At 41.8% G+C, this 19,073-nt stretch overlaps 1 long non-coding RNA gene across 1 annotated transcript; it reads right to left on the minus strand.

Moving 5' to 3' along the window:
• Positions 1-255: 255 nt before the first annotated feature.
• On the minus strand, positions 256-18,742 carry LOC134355215 (uncharacterized). Its single transcript, XR_010019988.1, has 3 exons — positions 18,561-18,742; positions 13,092-13,120; positions 256-593 (listed from the first exon to the last, which is right to left on the minus strand). It is a non-coding gene; the product is annotated as an uncharacterized LOC134355215 (long non-coding RNA).
• Positions 18,743-19,073: the final 331 nt, after the last annotated feature.

The following is a 19,073-nucleotide window of genomic DNA, read 5'->3' on the forward strand; positions in this document are numbered from 1 at the left end:
TCAAACCACCCTGTCTGGTATCAACAATCATTGCACAGTGAAAGTCACTTAGGTCACATTTCTTCCCCATTCTGTTGCTTGATCTGAACAACTGAACCTCTTAACTATGCCTGCGTGCTTTTATGCATTGAGTTGCTGCCACAAGATTAGCTGATTAGATATTTGCATTAACAAGCAGATGTAGAGGTGTACATACTAAAGTGGCAACTGAGTGTAAGTACAATATTGTTAAACAGAACAGCTTAATATTTTTTATTTGATAACAAATTGTGGTTGTACAAGATTAAACTTAGTTTTCTGCAAAAGAATGACAATCCATCAAACATTGGTTCGTATTAGTAGGGATAGTAGCAGCATGAAGTGAGCCAGCTCTGTCAGAGCTAGCATGGCAAGACTACTGAGTGGCAACAGCTTTTAGATAACACAATTGAACATATTCTCGTTGGCATAGTGAAACTATGCTTTCCGCACTTGACTGCTTCAGAGGAACCATGCTTCATTTGACAGAGCTGGTAGCAGGATTTATGCTGTTGCTTTGCACGCCAGCCAGCTTCGTCATCGTCAGTCTTTACCATCCATCTTATGATGGGGAACTAAGGAGAAGGAGCAGGAGTAGGAGAAAGAAGAGGATGACAACGTGAGGTAAGAGGATGCAACCTCATTCACCTGAGTATAATACAATCAAGTACAACCCAGTTCTGAAAAATTCCTCACCTATCGTTATTCAGCCTGAACCAACAAAACAGCTGACTTCACAAAATACGAACAAAATTTATAATTGAAATTATGCTAAATTCTACATAATATTAACTTGTTATTGTTATGCATTAGCTTGTGTGACTTTTGCTTGTCTTTGTGTTGGTGGAAGGCTGCTGACCTTCATTAGAAGAGAGTAGAGAAGATCTTCAAGTACGTGCTCAAACAACACGAGTGTACCACCTCAGCCTGGGCGGTAATAGTCCTCTCCAGCTGCCTGTCAAGCCAGAGGAAGGACAGTACTTGAGCGACTTAGTGTGAGGATGCACATTGTTGCCTGAGGTTCATATTCCATGGGGTGTTCACAAAACACAGCAGTTTAGCAGTCCTAGCAAACTGTCAGGGGTTATTTTGCATTCTGTATCCCACAGCCATGTTGTCTCCTGGATGAGCTTCAAGACAGCTGTTTGAACTTCCATGCTGAAGTTTGTGCTCCAAGGCTCTACTGTTCCCCACTGCAAGTCAGCAGCCTTTGACCTACCATGCTGTACCTACTGTGACCACAGTAACTGATCCTTGGTTCAAAGAACACAGGACATAGAACATAGAACATAGAAATCTACAGCACATTACAGGTCTTTCAGCCCACTATGTTGTGCTGACCATGTAACCTACTCTAGAAACTGCCTAGAATTACCCTACTGCCTAACCCTCTATTTTTCTAAGCTCCATGTACTCTTAAAAGATCCTTTTGTATCCACCTCAACCACTGTCACCGGCAGTGCATTCCACACGTCCACCACCTTCTGTAAGAAAACCTTACCCCTGACATCCCCCCTGTACCTACCTCTAAGCACCTTAAAATGATGCCCCCTCATTAGCCATTTCAGCGCTGGGAAAAAGCCTCTGACTATCCACATGATCAATGCCTCTCATAAGGTACACCCTCCAATTCAGGCAATATCCTTGTAAATCTCCTCTGCACTCTTTCTATAGTATCCACATGTTTCCTGTAGTGAGGTGACCAGAACTGAGCACAGTACTCCAAGTGGGGTCTGACCAAGGTCCTATATAGCTGTAACACTACCTCAGAGCTCTTGAGCTCAATCCCATGGTTGATGAATCCCAACACATCATACCCCTTCTTAAAAAACACTGTCAACCTGCGCAGCAGCTCTGAGTGTCCTATGGACATGGACTCCAAGATCTCTCTGATCACACTGCTAAGAGTCTTAACATTAATATTATATTCTGTCTTCAAATTTGACCTACTGAAATGAGCCACTTCACACTTATCTCTGTTGAACTCCATCTTCCACTTTTCAGCCCAGTTCTGCATCCTATCAAAGTCCCACTGTAACCTCTGACAACCCTCTAGACTATCCACAACACCCCCAACCTTTGTATCATCAGCAAACTTACTAACCCACCCTTCTACTTCCTCATCCGTGTCATTTATAAAAATCACAAAGGTGGGGTCCCAGAACAGATCCCTGTGGAACACCTCCATGCAGAAATCAAACCATCTACAACCACCCTTTGCCTTCTGTGGGCAAGTCAATTCTGGGTTATCTCTACTCCCTTTCTTGAACAAGGGAACAACATTTGCAACCCTCCAATCCTCCCGTACTTCTCCTATCCCTATTGATGATGCAAAGATCATCACAAGAGGCTCAGCAATCTCCTCCCTCACTTCCCACAGTAGCCTGGGTTATATCTCATCCAGTACTGGTGACTTATCTAACTTATTACCTTTCAAAAGCTCCAGCACATCCTCTTTCTTAATGTCTATATGTTCAAGCATTTCAGCCCACTGAAAGTCATCCCCACAATTACCAAGATTGTTTTCCCTAGTGAATACTGAAGAAAGGTATTCATTAAGTACCTCCGCTACCTCCTCCAACTCCATGCACATATTTCCGCTATCGCACCTGATTGGTTCTATTTTCACACAGCTCATTGTCTTGCTCTTCACATTCTTGTAGAATGCCTTGGGGTTTTCCTTAATCCTACTCACCTTCTCATGGCCCCTTCTAGCTCTCCAAATTTCATTCTTAAGTTCCTTCTTTGCAACCTTGTGATTTTCTAGAACTCTAATAATACCTAGTTTCTTGAACATTTCATAAGCTTTTATTTTCTTCATAACTAGTTTTCCACATCCTTTGTACACCATGTTTCTTTTATCCTACCATCTTTTCCCTGCCTCAATGGAACATACGTATGCGGAACACTATAGAAATGTTCCCTGAGCATTTGCCACATTTCTGCCATGCATTTCCTTGAGAACATCTACTCCCAACTTTTGGTCCCATGTTCCTGCCTGATAGCATCATACTTCCCTCTAACCCAATTAAATGTTTTCCCAAATTGTCAGCTCCTATCCCTCTCCAGCACTATAGTAATGGAGATAGAGTTGTGGTCATTACCTCCAGAATGCTCTCCCACCAAGAGATCTGACACCTAGTCAGGTTAATTTCCCAATACCAAATCAAATACAGCCTCTCCTCTAGTTGGCTTATCTACATATTGCGTCAGGAAACCTTCCTGAACACACCTAACAAACTCCACCCCATCTAAACCCTTTCCTGAACCCAGTCAGGAAACTTAAAATCTCTGATCACAACAACCCTATTATTATTGCACCGGTTCTCCCTCCCTATCTGCTCCTCGATGTTTCTGTTACTATTGGGGGGGGGGGTCTATAAAAAACACCCAGTAGAATTATTGCCCCCTTCCTGTTTCAGACTTCCATCCACACTGACACAGTAGATAATCCCTCTATGACTTCCTCCTTTTCTACAGCTGTGATATTATCCCTGATCAGTAGTACCACTCCCCAACCTCTTTTGCCTCCCTCCCTGTCCTTTTTGAAATACCTAAAGCCCAGAACACTCAGCAGCCATTCCTGCCCCTTAGACATCTAAGTTTCTATAATGGCCACAATGTTATAGTTCCATGTACTGATTCACGCTCTCAGTTAATCCGCCTTGTTTATGATACTCCTTACATTAAAGTAGACACACCTCAAACCATCAGGCTGAGTGCATCTTTGCTCTAACATCTGCCTATCCTTCCTGACAAACTCCCCACAAGCTGTCTCAACTTGTGTGTCAACTGTCCCATCCTCTGCCTCTTCACTTCAGTTCACACCCCACTGCAAATCTAATTTAAACCCTCTCCAATAGCATTAGTAAACCTCCCCGTCAGAATATTGGTCCCCCTTGGGTTAAGTGTACAGGTCACACCTGCCCCAGAAGAGGTCCCAATGTTCCTGAAAAAAAGAATTCACACTTGTTGCATTGTACTCTGAGGTAACACTCCAGGTAACTTTGAGTGCCTGGACAGCCTTGCAACATCTGGTTCATAGCTTTCTGCCAAAGTGCAGGTGTGGATGTTACTGCAAAAATAAGCCTATTGTAGTGATAAAGTTCTTTGTGAGTGCTGACGGTGAGAAACGTTTTGGGCTTTTCTTCCATCTCCATCTGTAGGTAGGCCTCAGCTAAGTCTACTTTCCTGAAGTATTTTCCTCTGAAAAGGTTTGCAAAGATATCCTCTATCCTGACCTGAGCGTATTGATCTACTTTGTGTATTGGGTTGATGGTGATTTTAAAATGACCACAGATCCTGACAAACCCATTCCTCTTGGCCATTAGCATTTCCCATGGGCTCCACTCAACCTTGGAAAGAACTCATTTAACCTCCATGTGATCTTGCTCAATTGCTAATTTATTAGGTATGGTATAAGGAACCAGATGGGCTTTGTAAAATTTGGATGTGGCATTTTCATTTAACACTATTTTACCTTCAATATGTCTTCCAATGCAATCCTTAAACACTGCTGTGGCATCATCCATTAACTTTCCTAATTCAGTTTCTGTTGACTCTATGACAGGGCATGTGGCATGCAAATGGTGGTTGGATCTCTAATTAAGCTGTAGTTGCCCCAGCAAATCATAACCCCACAATGCTGGCCCTCCAGTTTTTACCTCATACAAGCCCAATGTGACTAGTTGGTTGTTATATTTCACTGTTACAAATGTCATTCCCACAGGAGTTACCTCTTTTCCAGTATAAATTCTGAGTTGGATATCTGTGGGCTTTAGTTTAGTATCTTTGAAATGTCATTCAAATTAATTTTGTGGACTGACTGAAATAGCCAAGTCAGTGTCCAATTCCATTTTAATTAATTTGCTGCTCACTTCTGGTACTGCATAAACCATATTGCTTGTGTATTGTTTTTTTTCACATTGTAAATCTTAAGGCTACACAGTCCTGTGTCACTCTCAATATTGTCCAATTTTTCATCAACAGCATGCAGATCAGTGCTCTTTTTGAAACTGCAACCTAGATTTTTCATCTTTTTCACTTCCTTGTGTAGTCCATTCATTTTTGTCGGCCCAAAATGCTCTTCGTATGTGTCGTACTTTGTTGCATTTTCTAAAAGTTTCGCTTTTAAACCTTTTTTGGTCTGATGCATGTGAACCACTGTCACAATGGTAATACAATTTGTGTGGGCTGCAGAGGTCTTTATTTAGATTTTGTAATTTTGTTTAGGCTCACTTTCATTTCTGACTGCAACTCAATTGCATCACTATCTGCTGTTTCCATTCAACTGCTCTTTTAAATGTGAGTTGTGCTTCTTTTAGGAGCCATTTTTGAACACTTTCTTGTAAGATTCCACAAGCTAAATGATCTCTCGGTGCATCATTAAGCCATCATTGAACTGCCAGCGCTCAGAAAACTTCTTTAATTTAGCCACTTATGCTGAAATGAACTCCCCTTCCTTTTGATTCCACTTATGAAACCTAAAGCATTCTGCAATCAACAATGGTTTTGGTCCTAAAGATTCCTGCATTACGTTCATGATATCCGTAAAGCTTATTCCGGCTGGTTTGGTTGGAACAGTCTAAGCAACCTATAAGCTTCTCCACCTAATACACTCAGCAAAACTGGCACTGGTTTTTCATTGGCTATTTCATTTGCTTCAAAATACTGCTCCATTCATTCAGTATAAATCACCCAGCTATCAATTGTGCAATTGAATGCTTTGATCTTTCTGATGTAGCCAGCCATTTCTGCTTTTTTTAAAAATGTATTATTATGATCACCCAGTAGTCACTTTTTATGAATATGTGAATTTCACCCATTTTTCGCTTTATTGTTAACACAACCTTCTTTCTCCCTTTGTTCCCCTTAATCATCTCTCTATCCTCTTCCACAGAAAAAGATGGTGCTGCACTTCAACAGGTAGCTGGTCATCTTGGGTTCATCTTAAAACTTACTCATTACCCCAATTATGTTTTCTAACTCCAAAACATAAAACTAATTGAATGAAAAGCACGGGAGCCAGGCATAACTCATACACATTTTGTTTTACTTTAGTGACGTGCGCACATATAATACGGTGGCATAATGACGTATGCTATTCACGTGCCTCGTACATATAACCCATAATAATTTATGTGAGCAAACAAAGAATGCTTAATCCAACAATATCTTTACATTATCACTCAAATATTACTGAAATATTAAATACATAATAGCCAAGACCTGAGAGGATGGAATGATGGGCTGAGTTTCAGCTGTGCTAATCTTTCATGACAGGGTGTCCTCTTTTGTGAGCTTGGGTCAGTGAGAGACAAAGTTGAATTGGTCAAAGAAGATGGCCCAACAAGCCTGATGTGGATTGACTTGGTGGATCTTTTATATGGATATGACATTCTGGTGGTCAGTCCAGATCGGGAAGGGCCAATGTCTCCATTCCACCAAGTGCCATTTACTCGCGAATAGCTCCCTGTCTCCTACTCCATATTGGCATTGTGTAGGATTGAACTTGCATGAAAAGAAGGCACAAGAGTGTCTCTTCCTGTCCACTCCTCTCTGGGAGAGGATGGCCCTGGTGCCCACATCAGATGCATTCATCTCTAGCACAAAAGGCCTGGAGGGATTTGGATAGTGGAGAATGGAAGCGATGGTGAAGCATCAACTGAGCTCCTTGAAAGCATGGTCCACTGCAGCAAGCCAGGTTATATGCGAGATATGTGACTTCGTGGGGAAGGTGAGAGGAACAGCAAATTGGCAGTAGTTTCTGAAGAAATGGCAGTAGAAGTTGGAGATACCCAGGAAGCATTGCTGCTATCTGAGGGAGCTCAGCTGGAGCCATTTAACAACAGCACACACTTTCTCTGATACATGGTTGTGCCTTGGGGTGAAAGGATGTAACCCAGGAAGGAAATAACTGGGGTGTGCAACTGACATTTTTCTAACTTACAGTACAGATGGTTTTTGAGGAGACGCTGAAGGTTTGAACAGATGTGACACACGTGGTCTTGGGGGTTCTCGGAGAGGATGAGGATGTTGTTGAGGTAGACAAACACATACTTTTGTTGTGTGTCTTCAAGGATATCGTTAATGAAGGCTTGGAAAATGGGTGGACTGTTGGAAAGTCAGAAAGGCATCACCAAGTATTTTCAGTGGCCAGTGGGTGTCATGAACGTCGTCTTCCTGATGGATACACGACAGGTTGTACAAACTCCATAGATCCAGTTTGGTGATGACCTGAGCCCTGCTGAATGTTTCAAATGTACTATCTAAAAAGGGGAGGTGATAGCGGTTCTTAATTGCAATTTAGTTGAGTCCATGATAGTCAATGCAGGAACAAAAACCCCCATCTTTCTTTTTGGTGAAGAAGGATCCTGCACCAGCTGTTGAATTAGCCTTGCTGTAGTGCTTTGGCAATGTAGTCATTCTTGGGTCTCAGGAGGGAAAAGGAAGAATAGATGATGGCCTTGGAAAGGGGTGGTGCCCTGGAGGAGGTCAATTGTATATTTGAGTGGTCTATGAGACTGCAGGGTGCTGTCTTCCCTTCTACTGATGGCGATGACTAAAGTATTAATATTCCTGTGGGAGTTTGGTGAATTTGTGGGTTTCCTCCGTCTCCCTGGATTACGAGATGAAGTCAACTGTGGTTTCAAGCGGGTGATCTGGCAGGTGGGTCATTTGATGAGTGCAGAGCCAAGAATAATCCCCGATGAAAGGGATGTTGGGTGAGTCAATCGGGGGAATTGAATGGACTCGCAGTACTCTCTGACACCTGTGCATAGGCCGTGTGTGTGCTCTGACTGTCCCAGACCCCAAGTGACATCTGTCGATCACCATGACGTTAAAGGTGTGAGAGGTAAGTTCGAGAGGGAGTCCAGACTGTACATGCAGAGTCCGATCCAAAATCCTGTCTGCTGCACTGGAATGCATCAGGGCTTTTAATGTGCATAGAGCCTCTTGGACTGCAGAGGAGGATGAAGAGAGTTAGATGGGATATGATACTGGAATGAGGGGCCAGGGAGACCCCTCCAGAAAGGAGGGTCCTCGTCTCTACCTGGAGGTGCCGGTTTCCCAGACACTGTGGCCACTTAATGCGTTGGTGATCAGCTTCTCTGCAGTAGTCACACAAGTTGTTTTTCCATTGATGCTCGTGTTCCTGTAGGGCTAAGAAAGCTCTCCCTACCCCGCTGGATTCCGGAGGTTTTGGTGATGATCTGGAGGGTTGTTCTATTAGACACTTGTTAACATGGAAAATCAGAGCAATGAGGCTTTTGCGGTCGATGGGCAACTCCTGGGTAAACAGCTCTTCTTTCAAGTGCTCCGGGAGCCCATGATGGTAATGGGCCAGCAGCACTTCTGCATTTCAGCCACACTCCACTGTCCATGGTGTAATCCAGCACAGAGCATAAACTACGGCATAAGTTTTTTTTATTAAGCGCAATCGTGAACAATAGCCAGTTCAGAAATGCTGATCAAGTCAACTAGTTCCCAAAGAGAACTCTGATACGCCAGTCAAATGGTTCACTGCTGCTCAGCGATACAAAACAGGCACAAGGGTCATTAGCCCCTGTACCCCAGAAACACGCCACAGCGGTGCAGTGGGGTGTGCTATGCATGACCTGATCTGAAGGCATCGTGTTGGCTCATAACAGATTGTGTTCATGGTGGAACAGCTTGGTCAAGGATGGGGTGATCAGCACTGATGGACAAATTATACCTCCACATATCATATCCACTGCCTCCTTTCTGCTTCCCGGTGGTCAGAAACCTGGCATATCTCAGCGGTGTAATCCTCATGTTTGTTACAAATGATGGTTTTATTGTCCCGATTAGCAGTGGTCCAAGTCAAAATTCACCCAGTCAAGAGAGAGATGAGGAAGGTGGTCTTGGCCCAGTCTATAGAATCCAGAGAAGGCTGGAGCTTGAAATGTCAGATGCACTGGGACAGAAAGTTGTGGCATTGGGACTGAGATCCATTGAAGCACTCAGACATGGGAATCCTGGCCTCAAAGGGAGGAGGTTGACTGGTGCGGAGTTTCTGCAGTGAGGTGCAGAGTTGGCTGAAAGTGTGGACAGATGGTCAATGGTTTCCTACTACATGTCCTCATGTTGGCGGACAACTTCCTTGAGCTGAGCATATTCTATTAGGTCTACTGTTGGTTCATTCATCCGATCAGGAGACGTAGAGGATGCTTGACCCAAAAGCAGAGCAGTGGAGAACAATTACATTAACAATAGACAGCAAAATAACCAGCCACAAGGAGTCACAAGCCAAGAGGGAACAGAAACTAAATACAACAGGCAACAAGGTAAACTTTATGCAGGGAGAGTGAAAGCTGGAAGTGACTGGTTAAGAAGCGAAGAAGGACTGTGGATGAGGACTGGTGTTAAATAGGCTGCAGGCGTTGAGTCTGGAATGAGCGGTGGGTGAATCCCTTTAACTGGGTGGAGACTAAGAGGTTCCTACATGTGGAGACTGGGAGGTTCCTGTATGTGCAGGCTGGGAGTTGTCAGCAGGAGCAGGCCTGACACCTTTGGCCTGAGAGCAAGGCACTCACATCACTGTGTGCAATTCCTGCTTGTCAGGCCCTCCCTCAGGATTGAGGATGATTTGCCTCCACTTCAGTTTTGCCAGGTGGAAGTTGCCTGTGCATGGATCTCTGCACATGGGGTAGTCCTTGCACACCAATTGCGGAAGTCCTGACAGAGCAGGGATGATCCGCAAGGACGGCACAGCAACGTAGCGGTTAGCGCATCTCTTTACGCCGCTATCAATCAGCGATCGGGGTTCAATTCCTGTAAGAAGATTGTACTTTGAACCTGTGACCACATGGGTTTTTTTTCAGGTGCTCCAGTCTCCTGCCCTATTCTAAAGATGTACGGTTAGGATTAATAAGTTGTGGACACGCTAAGTTGTCACCTGAAGCGTGGCGACACTTGCAGGCTGCTCCTCGGCACAATCCTCACTCATTTGATTTGACAGAAAATGATGCACTTCACCGCATGTTTTGATATTTCAATGGACATGTGACAAATAAAGCTTACCTCATCCAGTGAAAGGGTGTGCAAGCTTTTTACACAGATTTCAAAAACCCGTGTAAGTGTGCTTGCTCCAAGTGATGTACAGTCAATATATGAGCTGGTGCCTGTGAGCATGAAATGAAATGACACTGCTTTCTTACTCTTTTACCACCACATGGCCTGGTTTCAGTTATTGGGAATAAGATATGAAATAATCCTTAAGATACGTTTTTACTGAAGGACTGGGAAAAATAAGAGGAGATGCTTACCTCCACTTGCCAGTCATAGATCAAAAGGGACTGTTGTTTAAATGAAAGTCATACAGTCATGGAGTTACACAGCACAGAAACGAACCATTACATCCATGCACACCAAAGTGCCTTCATGAGCTAGTCCCATTTGCCTACATTTGATCTACATTCATCTAACCGGGGATCCAAACCTTTGTTAGGCCATGGACACCTATCATTATCCAAGGGATTGGACCCCAGTTGGGAACTGCTCTAAACCTTTCCCATCCATGAATCTGACTAAATTTCATTTAAGCATTGTAACTGTACCCACCTCTACCTCTTTCTTTGTACCCATCATCCTCTATGGAAAAACTTGCCCTTCAGATCCACTTTAAATCCTTCTTCATCACTTTGTCTATGGTGTGTAACCACATTCAGGGATATATGCACTTGCATCACAAGGCCTTACTGTTCTATACCACACTCCAGAGCCCAACTATTTACTGTGTAATTCCTGCCCTAGTTAAACTTCCCAAAACTTCCCGTATCACTTCACACTTGTTTGAGTTAAGTTCCTTTTGCTATTCATTTGCCCACTTTCCCAGTTGATCGAGACCCTGTTGTGACCTTAGACAACCTTCATCACTGTCCACCATGGCACCAATTTTGGTGTCATCCTCAAACTTACTAATCAAGCCACCTACGTTTTCATCTATATCAATAATATACGGTATATGACAAACAACAGAGGAACCTACATCAATCCCTGCAACAAACGACTCCAATCTGAAAAACAATACTCCACTATCACTCTCTGATACCTTCCACCAAATCAATTTTGCATCCCATGTGGCCAAGGAAGATTTAAAAAAGTCTCTGCCAGAGTCCCAGTAATTTCTTTCCTTGTTTCCCCACAAATTTCTAGAATACACTTAGTCAGGTGCTTCGATTTTATCTACCTTTACATGTGTTAAGGGCATCAATATCTCTTATAATATTGATATGTTTTGGGGCAAAGCTGTTCTCTTCTCTAGATTCCTTAACCTCCATGAGCTTCTCCATGCTAAGTGTTGATGAGAAATACTAACTTAAGATCAGTCTCCCATGGCTCCACATATGGACAACCTCACTGATTCTTAAAGGGATTTATTCTTTCCTTGGTTACTTTTTTGTTCTTAATAACTTTATAGACTCTCAGGATTCTGCTTTACCTTATCTGCCAAGGATAAGTCATGTCCCCTTTTTGCCTTTTTGACTTCTTTCTTAAGTGTGCAGGATATAATCCTTTATATCCTCAAGAGAATCACTTGATCCCAGCTGCCTGTATCTGGCATATGTCTGACCAGAGCCTCTGTATGCCTAAGAATCAGATTTTCCTAATCCTGTCAGCCTTGGACTTTACCCTAATAGGAGTAATACAGCAGAGATTCACGCTCTTCAACCCAACAAGTCCATGCCAACTGAGTCAATGTTAACCCTGAACTCATTCTATCTCAGTTTTAAAGGTCACTTGCCAGAAATTTCTTTACCTGCTAACGGACTCTCTCAGTCAGCCTTCTCATGTTTTGTTCTAATGCCATCAAAGTTAGCCTCAACCCAGTTGGGACTTTAACTTGTGGACCGGGTCTATCTCTTTCCATAACTATGTAATTATGGTCAGTGTTCCCAGAATGACACTGATTTCCCACCGACACTTCAATCACTTGCCCAGCTTCCTTTCCCAAGAGGAGGTCAAGTGTTGTCCCATGTTTAGTAATGTTATTTACATATTTCTTGAGAAAACATTCTGACAAACTAAACAAAATCTGACCCATCTAATCATTTAGCACTGTGACAATCCTAATCAATATTAGGAAAGTTAAGATCATCTACTATTACAATCATGTTATTCGCATGGCAATTTATGGTCTCCTATTACATTTTCTACTCTAATTCCCACTGAATATTGGGGACCTACAGCACAATTCCATCAAAGTGATCACTCCCTTCTTATTCCTAAGTATTACCCATGTAGCCTTACTGGACTCTGCCCCGGGAATATCACATTTAAGTATTGCCATGATGTTCTCCCTAATTAAAAAAAAGCAACTCCCCACCTCTCATACATACACCTCGATCATATCTGTACTTTGGAATATTGTCTATCCTTCAAACATGTTTTTGTAATGTCTATAATATTACAATCTCATGCTCTGAGTACACTTGCCTTACCGTCAGCCTTCTTGCATTAAAACAAACACAATTTAGCCTATCAGAGCTTCCTCTCTCGCTGTTCTGCTCTTGCCTGTCCTATCTATTGGACTTGCTTGCTTTCAACTTCTGTATTGGCCATAACATTCTTATCTGCTACACTATTTGTTTGGTCCTATTCCCTTGCAAGACTAGACTAAACTCTCCTCCATAGCTGTAGCAAATCTCTGCCAGGATATTGGTCCCCATTCAGCTGAGATGCAACAGACCCTCTTCTACAGGTCACTTCTGCCCCAGAGGAAATCCCAGTGGTCCAAGAAGCTGAATTCGTTCTTCCTGTGCCACCTCGTTAGCCATGCATTCACCTGCCCTATCTTTCTATCCTCACCAGTGCATGGCACCAAGAGTAATCCAGAGATCAATCCCTCAGGTCCTGCTTTTTAACCTTCTTCCTCACTCCTTATATTCACACTGCAAGACCACATCGCTTTTTCTACCTATGTCATTAGTGGGATGTAAGTAGAAGATGTGGGCATGAGTTCACCATTGTCTTTGGTGCTTTCCAAAGCCTTGGTTATGATGATCAGAATTATCTTTTCAGTGGAGATGAAGACATATCCCTGTACCCACCTCATGTGGTCAACCTATGCCATCTTGTCCTACAACAGAAAGAGGAAAGAGTTCCAATGAGAATTATAAAAGTGGTTCTGGTAAAGTGGCTCTTCAGAATCAGAATCAGGTTTAATATCATCTGCATATGTCGTGATGTTTGTTATATTTGTGCAGCAATACAATGCAATACCTAATAAAAGAGGAAATCTGTGAATTACAGTAAATATATATTAAATAGTTAAATTAAATAGGTAGTGTTCATGCGTTCAATGTCCATTCAGAAACCGTATGTTGTAGGGAAGAAACTTTTCCTGAGTCCTTGAGTGTGTGCCTTCGGGCTCTTGTACCTCCTCCCTGATGGTAGCAATGAGAACAGAGCATGCCCTGGGTGGTGGGGGTCCTCAATGATGGATGTCGTCATTTTGAGGCATCGCTCCTTGACGATGTCCTATTAGAATAGTCGGTAGCTGTTAGGCATCATTGCAAGGTTTGCAGCAACACAAGATCTATCCAGGCAAGGTGAAGCAGAAGAATGACTGGGATGAGTGTTGATGGATAGAGATTTTTTGGAGGGTCTGAAGGTAATGGTCCCAGGTGATATGAAATGGTTTGAAATTGAATTTAGTGATTTTGACCTCCTTAGTGAAACCACTGAATGTCTTTTGTGATTGTGCCAAACTTACTGGAGGTTCCTTCCTGACATTAACCTTCATTTTGAACTGTTCTTTGAAGCGTTTGAAGGTCCAGAAACTTAAATTCCACTACTTTTTGAAGAGAATATTGTATCACAATATTTCTGAGTAGAGGAGAAGATGGCCATGTGACGCAGCTCGCAGCGGCCACTCCGGTAGTGATGTCTGTTATCTGTCAAGTAGGGTGTTGTGCACAATCCTGATTTGATGGAGACAGACGTGAGAGCACGGAGGAACATCTGGTGAAACTTCTGAAATGCCTGTTTCGCTGCTGCTGCTACTGTGTGGTCCAGAATCTCCGGAGGAGAAGGCCCGGAGTCCTCGGCTTTGCTTGTTGCTCGGCGGCCGGAGCGGGGTCGAAGCACTCGGCAGAGAATGGTGCTCGGTGCTCGGTGTCGGAGGGCTGGTCGGAGACTCGAAGTTTTCGGACGGACTCAGAGTCCGCGCGGTCGGGTGCTTCCAACGGTGCTGCATCAGCAAGTTTGTGGCGCTTGGAGGTTCATGGCAGGGAGTGTTTCTCCCTTCTGCCATCTGCGTGAGATGATGAGGCTATCGGGACTTTGAGACTTTATTTTACCCTACCCATGGTTTGCTCTTTATCAAATTACGGTATTGCTTTGCACTGTTGTAACTATATGTTATAATTATGTGGCTTTGTCAGTTTTAGTCTTAGTCTGTCTTGTGTTTCTTGTGATATCATTCTGGAGGAACACTGAATCATTTTTAATGCATGCATTTCTAAATGACAATAAACGAGGACTGAGTGTCTTTATAATCTAATCTAATTTAATCTAATCTAATAGCAGTAACACAATGCTTTACAACACGAGCTGTAAGCTATAAGATCGGGATGAGATTCCTGCCACTGCCAGTAAGGTGTTTGTATGTTCTCCCCATGACCACTGGTGTTTCGTCCGAGCGGTACGGTACGGTTTCCTCCAACATTCCAAAGGATATCTGGGTTAGGGTTAGTGAGTTGTGGCCATGCAAATTTGACACTGGAAGCCGGGCCCTGCACAACTCTCTCTGATTTGATTTGATGTGAATAATGCATTTCACTCTATGTTTCAATGTACATGTGACAAAAAAAATACTCATCTTAAAAATTAGAAAGTCTTTATGAGTGGGACTGTTGGTCATTTTGTGAGGGAGAGGAAAGTTGTGCCTTTCCCCCAACACCCCTCCTCCATGATCTTTGAAAATATTGGGTGGCTGCTCCCCAACATTGTGCTATTCATTAATCACTTCCTAAGTCAGCTTCACTATGAGAAACCTGCCAGCGCATGCTCCAATTGCTATTCGTTTTCACTTAAAGACATGAAAGCTAGTTTCTCTTAAAAATTACCTTTATCTGGAGCTACTTTGTCATATTGTTGGTGTTCTAACGATGAATCCAGCCAATGATACCTTCTGTTGTTTTCTGAAAGTTAAGCACTCAGTACAGAGACACATAGAAAATCAGGAAAACAATGTAGTACAAAGCCAATAGCAGCAAGGAGTTTTTGTGTTTTAAAGACACTTGTGCATGTGAACCTGTCTTGATCAAAGAAAATCTTGTGTGTGTGCGTGTGTGTTTTGTGTGTGTGTGTGTGTGTGTGTGTGTGTGTGTTTGTGTGTGTGTGTGTGTGTGTGTGTACACATGTGGAAATTAGGACAGAGGAGAAGAGAGGCATAAATTTTAAGATTCTAAATATTATTTATTTATTATTTTTTAATCTATTGCACAGTTTGCCTTGTTTTGCACATTGATTGTTTGACTGTCTTTGTTTGTGTGTAGTTTTCCATTGATTCTGTTGTATTTCTTTGTATGTACTGTGAATTCCTGCAAGAAAAAAGGAATCCCAGCCTAGTATATGGTGACATATACACACCGATAATAAATTTACTTCGAACTTCCAGCTTTGAAAGAAAATGGATTTATTGGAACATCCATAACAAAATAAACAGAAATAATACAGAATGTACCAAAAGTTGATCTAAAAAGAACAAGAATCAAGTCAAAACGCTACCCACCGATTTCACATAATCAAGATGGATCTGTCATTTAATATTTACATAATTATTTATTTTATGCTTTTTCAGCTACAAATCAAAGATTCAGATCGAATGTTTTCATGATTTGATGTTATTGTTCAGATGTACTGTAATATTTTCTGTAAATAATGTTGGTAGTCATTTTCTTTATGTTTACAAAAAATGTTTTAAAGTCTTACCACATCATACAAAATCCTTAGATATTTTAGTATGATTTACCAACTGTTTGTCGTTATCAGGCTAGTTAAACTATAGAGCTGCTTTAATGTGTTTGGAAGGCTGGAGACTGATGGAGGTGATAGCCTGCCTTCTGCTTTGTGTACGTCTGCCTTGCAAACAAACATCTCTCTAATTACTATTCCCATTGCCATATAAATTCCTGTTCATTATACTTCAGTTACTTGGGAAAAACAAGAAAGAAGAAAACTATGTGCTATTTTCATGCTTTCATTGCAATTAAATAAAATGACTGAACATTGGATAGAAAATGATAACTATCACAAGAATTGAATTTGGTAAATACCTGGATTATAGCTAAAACAAACAACTTGAGAACCATTATTGCCTCAAAGGACCAATATTGGTTTTATATTGTTTATTTTCTCACAGCCCCTTCTTGAGCTTTGTACAGTCTGTGAGAGGGTTGTTCACATCATCATCCTGTGATGCTTGTCACCCAAATAAATGGAACTGACATCACCTACATGTACAGTACATTCAAAAGTCAAGAATCCCTCTCAATGTCTCCCAAGAATTTATTCTTTCCCCTTCCTACTTATCATGTGCTTGATATCACTGACAGTGTCATTACATCAGTTTCCATATGTATTTTACGGCACTCATTGCTAGCCCAACAGAACCTTCGCCCATCATTCAACGCCTGATCGGTTAGTCACACTACTTGCCCAGATTCCAATATTCAGTGAGAAGAAACTTTATCTAAATCATTATCATTGTCATCAGACCCTGGAAAAACTCCATTTCCATTGGTTCTATATCCCTAGCATCTATGCATGGCTGAACTAGGCAGCTGGCATCACTCCCAGTTGAAATTCCAACCACATATCCTGGGCATCAGAACAAACACTGTCAACCTTGTCCAGCTTTGTGCCTTCCTCAGCCAATGAACTATTAAAAGTCTTATGCATACTTTTGGTACTTGGTGACTGGATTATCCTTAAACCTGGTTCTACAGGTCTCATTGGCATTTATTAAATTAGATCATTAAGTCATTTCAGTATAGCAAACAGATATTGTTTTGAAGGTTTTACAATTAACATTTATTAAGTTATGTTTTATATAGAATGTACATGCACATTAGAGGAATAAAATTGCTCTCAGAAATCAAACAGACTGGGAAATCAACACACCACTTTGAAAACAGTATCATTTAGTTTATCTATATGTAGGTCACAGATCCATTGACTGAAATTTCGCTAGTGGACAACATTTACCAGGGGTCACGTAGAAAATCTTAATGAGTTTCACAAGGTCAAGTGAAATCTTCTGATGAGAGAAGAAATCGTATTAGTACTTGGAATGAGGGTATCCGGATTTAATGCCCATTCCCAATTGCCCTACGAAAGAAATCGTCTCCTTGAGCCACTACAGTCTGTGATACCTGTGATCATGCCAAGAGTGGTGTGATAACCCAACCATACAGGTAGAATAGTCAATGACGGCTAGGTTGGAACTGCTTTATGTACCGAAACTCAGGTGCAAGAGCAAGAGTGCCAGAGAGAATGTCAGAAAACTGGTAAATGTTCCCTATCATTCTAGCTATCAAAGAAAAGTCAGAAGGGACATACTTCTGGCAGTGCCCCCTTAAATGTGTCCAGTTACCTCCAAATCCAAGAGAATCCCTTTTATTCTGTGGCAAAATCATGTATTTTATATTTTAATTCCGGATCTCTAGTTACAATTCTATGACATAACGAACTGCAAACATTGTATGATAAAATGTTACTTTGTGATCGGGGCTCTATATTGAACAGAAGCCTGCAGATTGTATTCTCTCTGCTGCTCTTTCTCTGCGTTTTTTAGACCAGTGAAAGTTCAAAGCTGGAAGTGGGCCAACTTCCCTGGTTCAGCTGCTGTCTCTGTCACACGCCGTAGCCCAAACTCCTTCAGGAAACTCGCAACATTCCCATTTCCTTCTGGTCCCGAAGAGAAACAATGCGACTTTCTGATTATGATTTGCGTGCTGGGTTAAAAATAACACGGGTATATAAAGAGAAGACGAGGCGAAGAACTCCGGCCACAACAGAGCTTCGAGCAGGGCACTCGCTGATCCTTCTCACAAGTTCATTAAAGCCAATGTGCTTTCCTCTTCGTCACCACCACCGGACACAAATACAAATAAAAAGTTTTGCCAGGACAACATACTTCTGCAGAAATATAAAGTATGTACTGACCTCGGTTATTTGCGAACGAGGTTGATATGGAAAATGTATATTTAAATAGTTCCATGAATTGGTAATATTCCTTTTTACAAGCGAAATCTTTACTTTCGAACGCGTTTAAGGGATATAGTTAAAATAATCGAAAATAGCTTCAAAAGAATGAAGAATACGCGGGTTCCTTGCATTGAAGCGTAGTGAGATAATAATGATTAAATGCCAGTTAAATTCTACGGATCTGTCGTACAATCCGCACTAAAACCGTTGCAGGGCAAGCGTCCCTCTTCAACAATCACATTCTTAACACAAAAAAAAATTACAAATCCTATCGAAAAAAGTGTGTCAACAGAAAGATCACTTACTGCGGTTGTGTTGGCCAAATTCAGTTATTATTACAGCGGGCCGTGCTGAATATTGTACATGTGAAAGTTATGTTTTCCATTTCTAAAATGAATATTATGATATTGCAGGTAATTTGCATATGCACGGTGCTATAAGATGCACGAGAACACATATATTTTGCTATCGGTTGTCTCTGTGGTAATTCCATGCCTCTAATCTTGAACTCTTGCCCTGATAAGGCTCTTTTGGTCCACCTAGGGAACTGTCAAATCAGAAATAAGGATGAATTACCTCGAGGTTAAGAGTCAATTCTTTGTATTTTCGATTTCTCCACAACAATAGAGCTGAACTCACGGCCCTGGAGCAGATCAGGTTGAATAATATATTGTAAGTAATAGTACTCGTGGCCCCAAATAGTCAAAGAAAACCCTTAATAATAACAGTGAGTTGTTCGCTTGTTTACACAACAGGGTGATACATCACAAATGACTTTTATTTCTAGAATTAATATAGCCGATGGTGTTATGATAATC

The sequence above is a fragment of the Mobula hypostoma genome, chromosome 12, assembly GCF_963921235.1.
Source record: "Mobula hypostoma chromosome 12, sMobHyp1.1, whole genome shotgun sequence".
Taxonomy (NCBI): Eukaryota; Metazoa; Chordata; class Chondrichthyes; order Myliobatiformes; family Myliobatidae; genus Mobula; species Mobula hypostoma.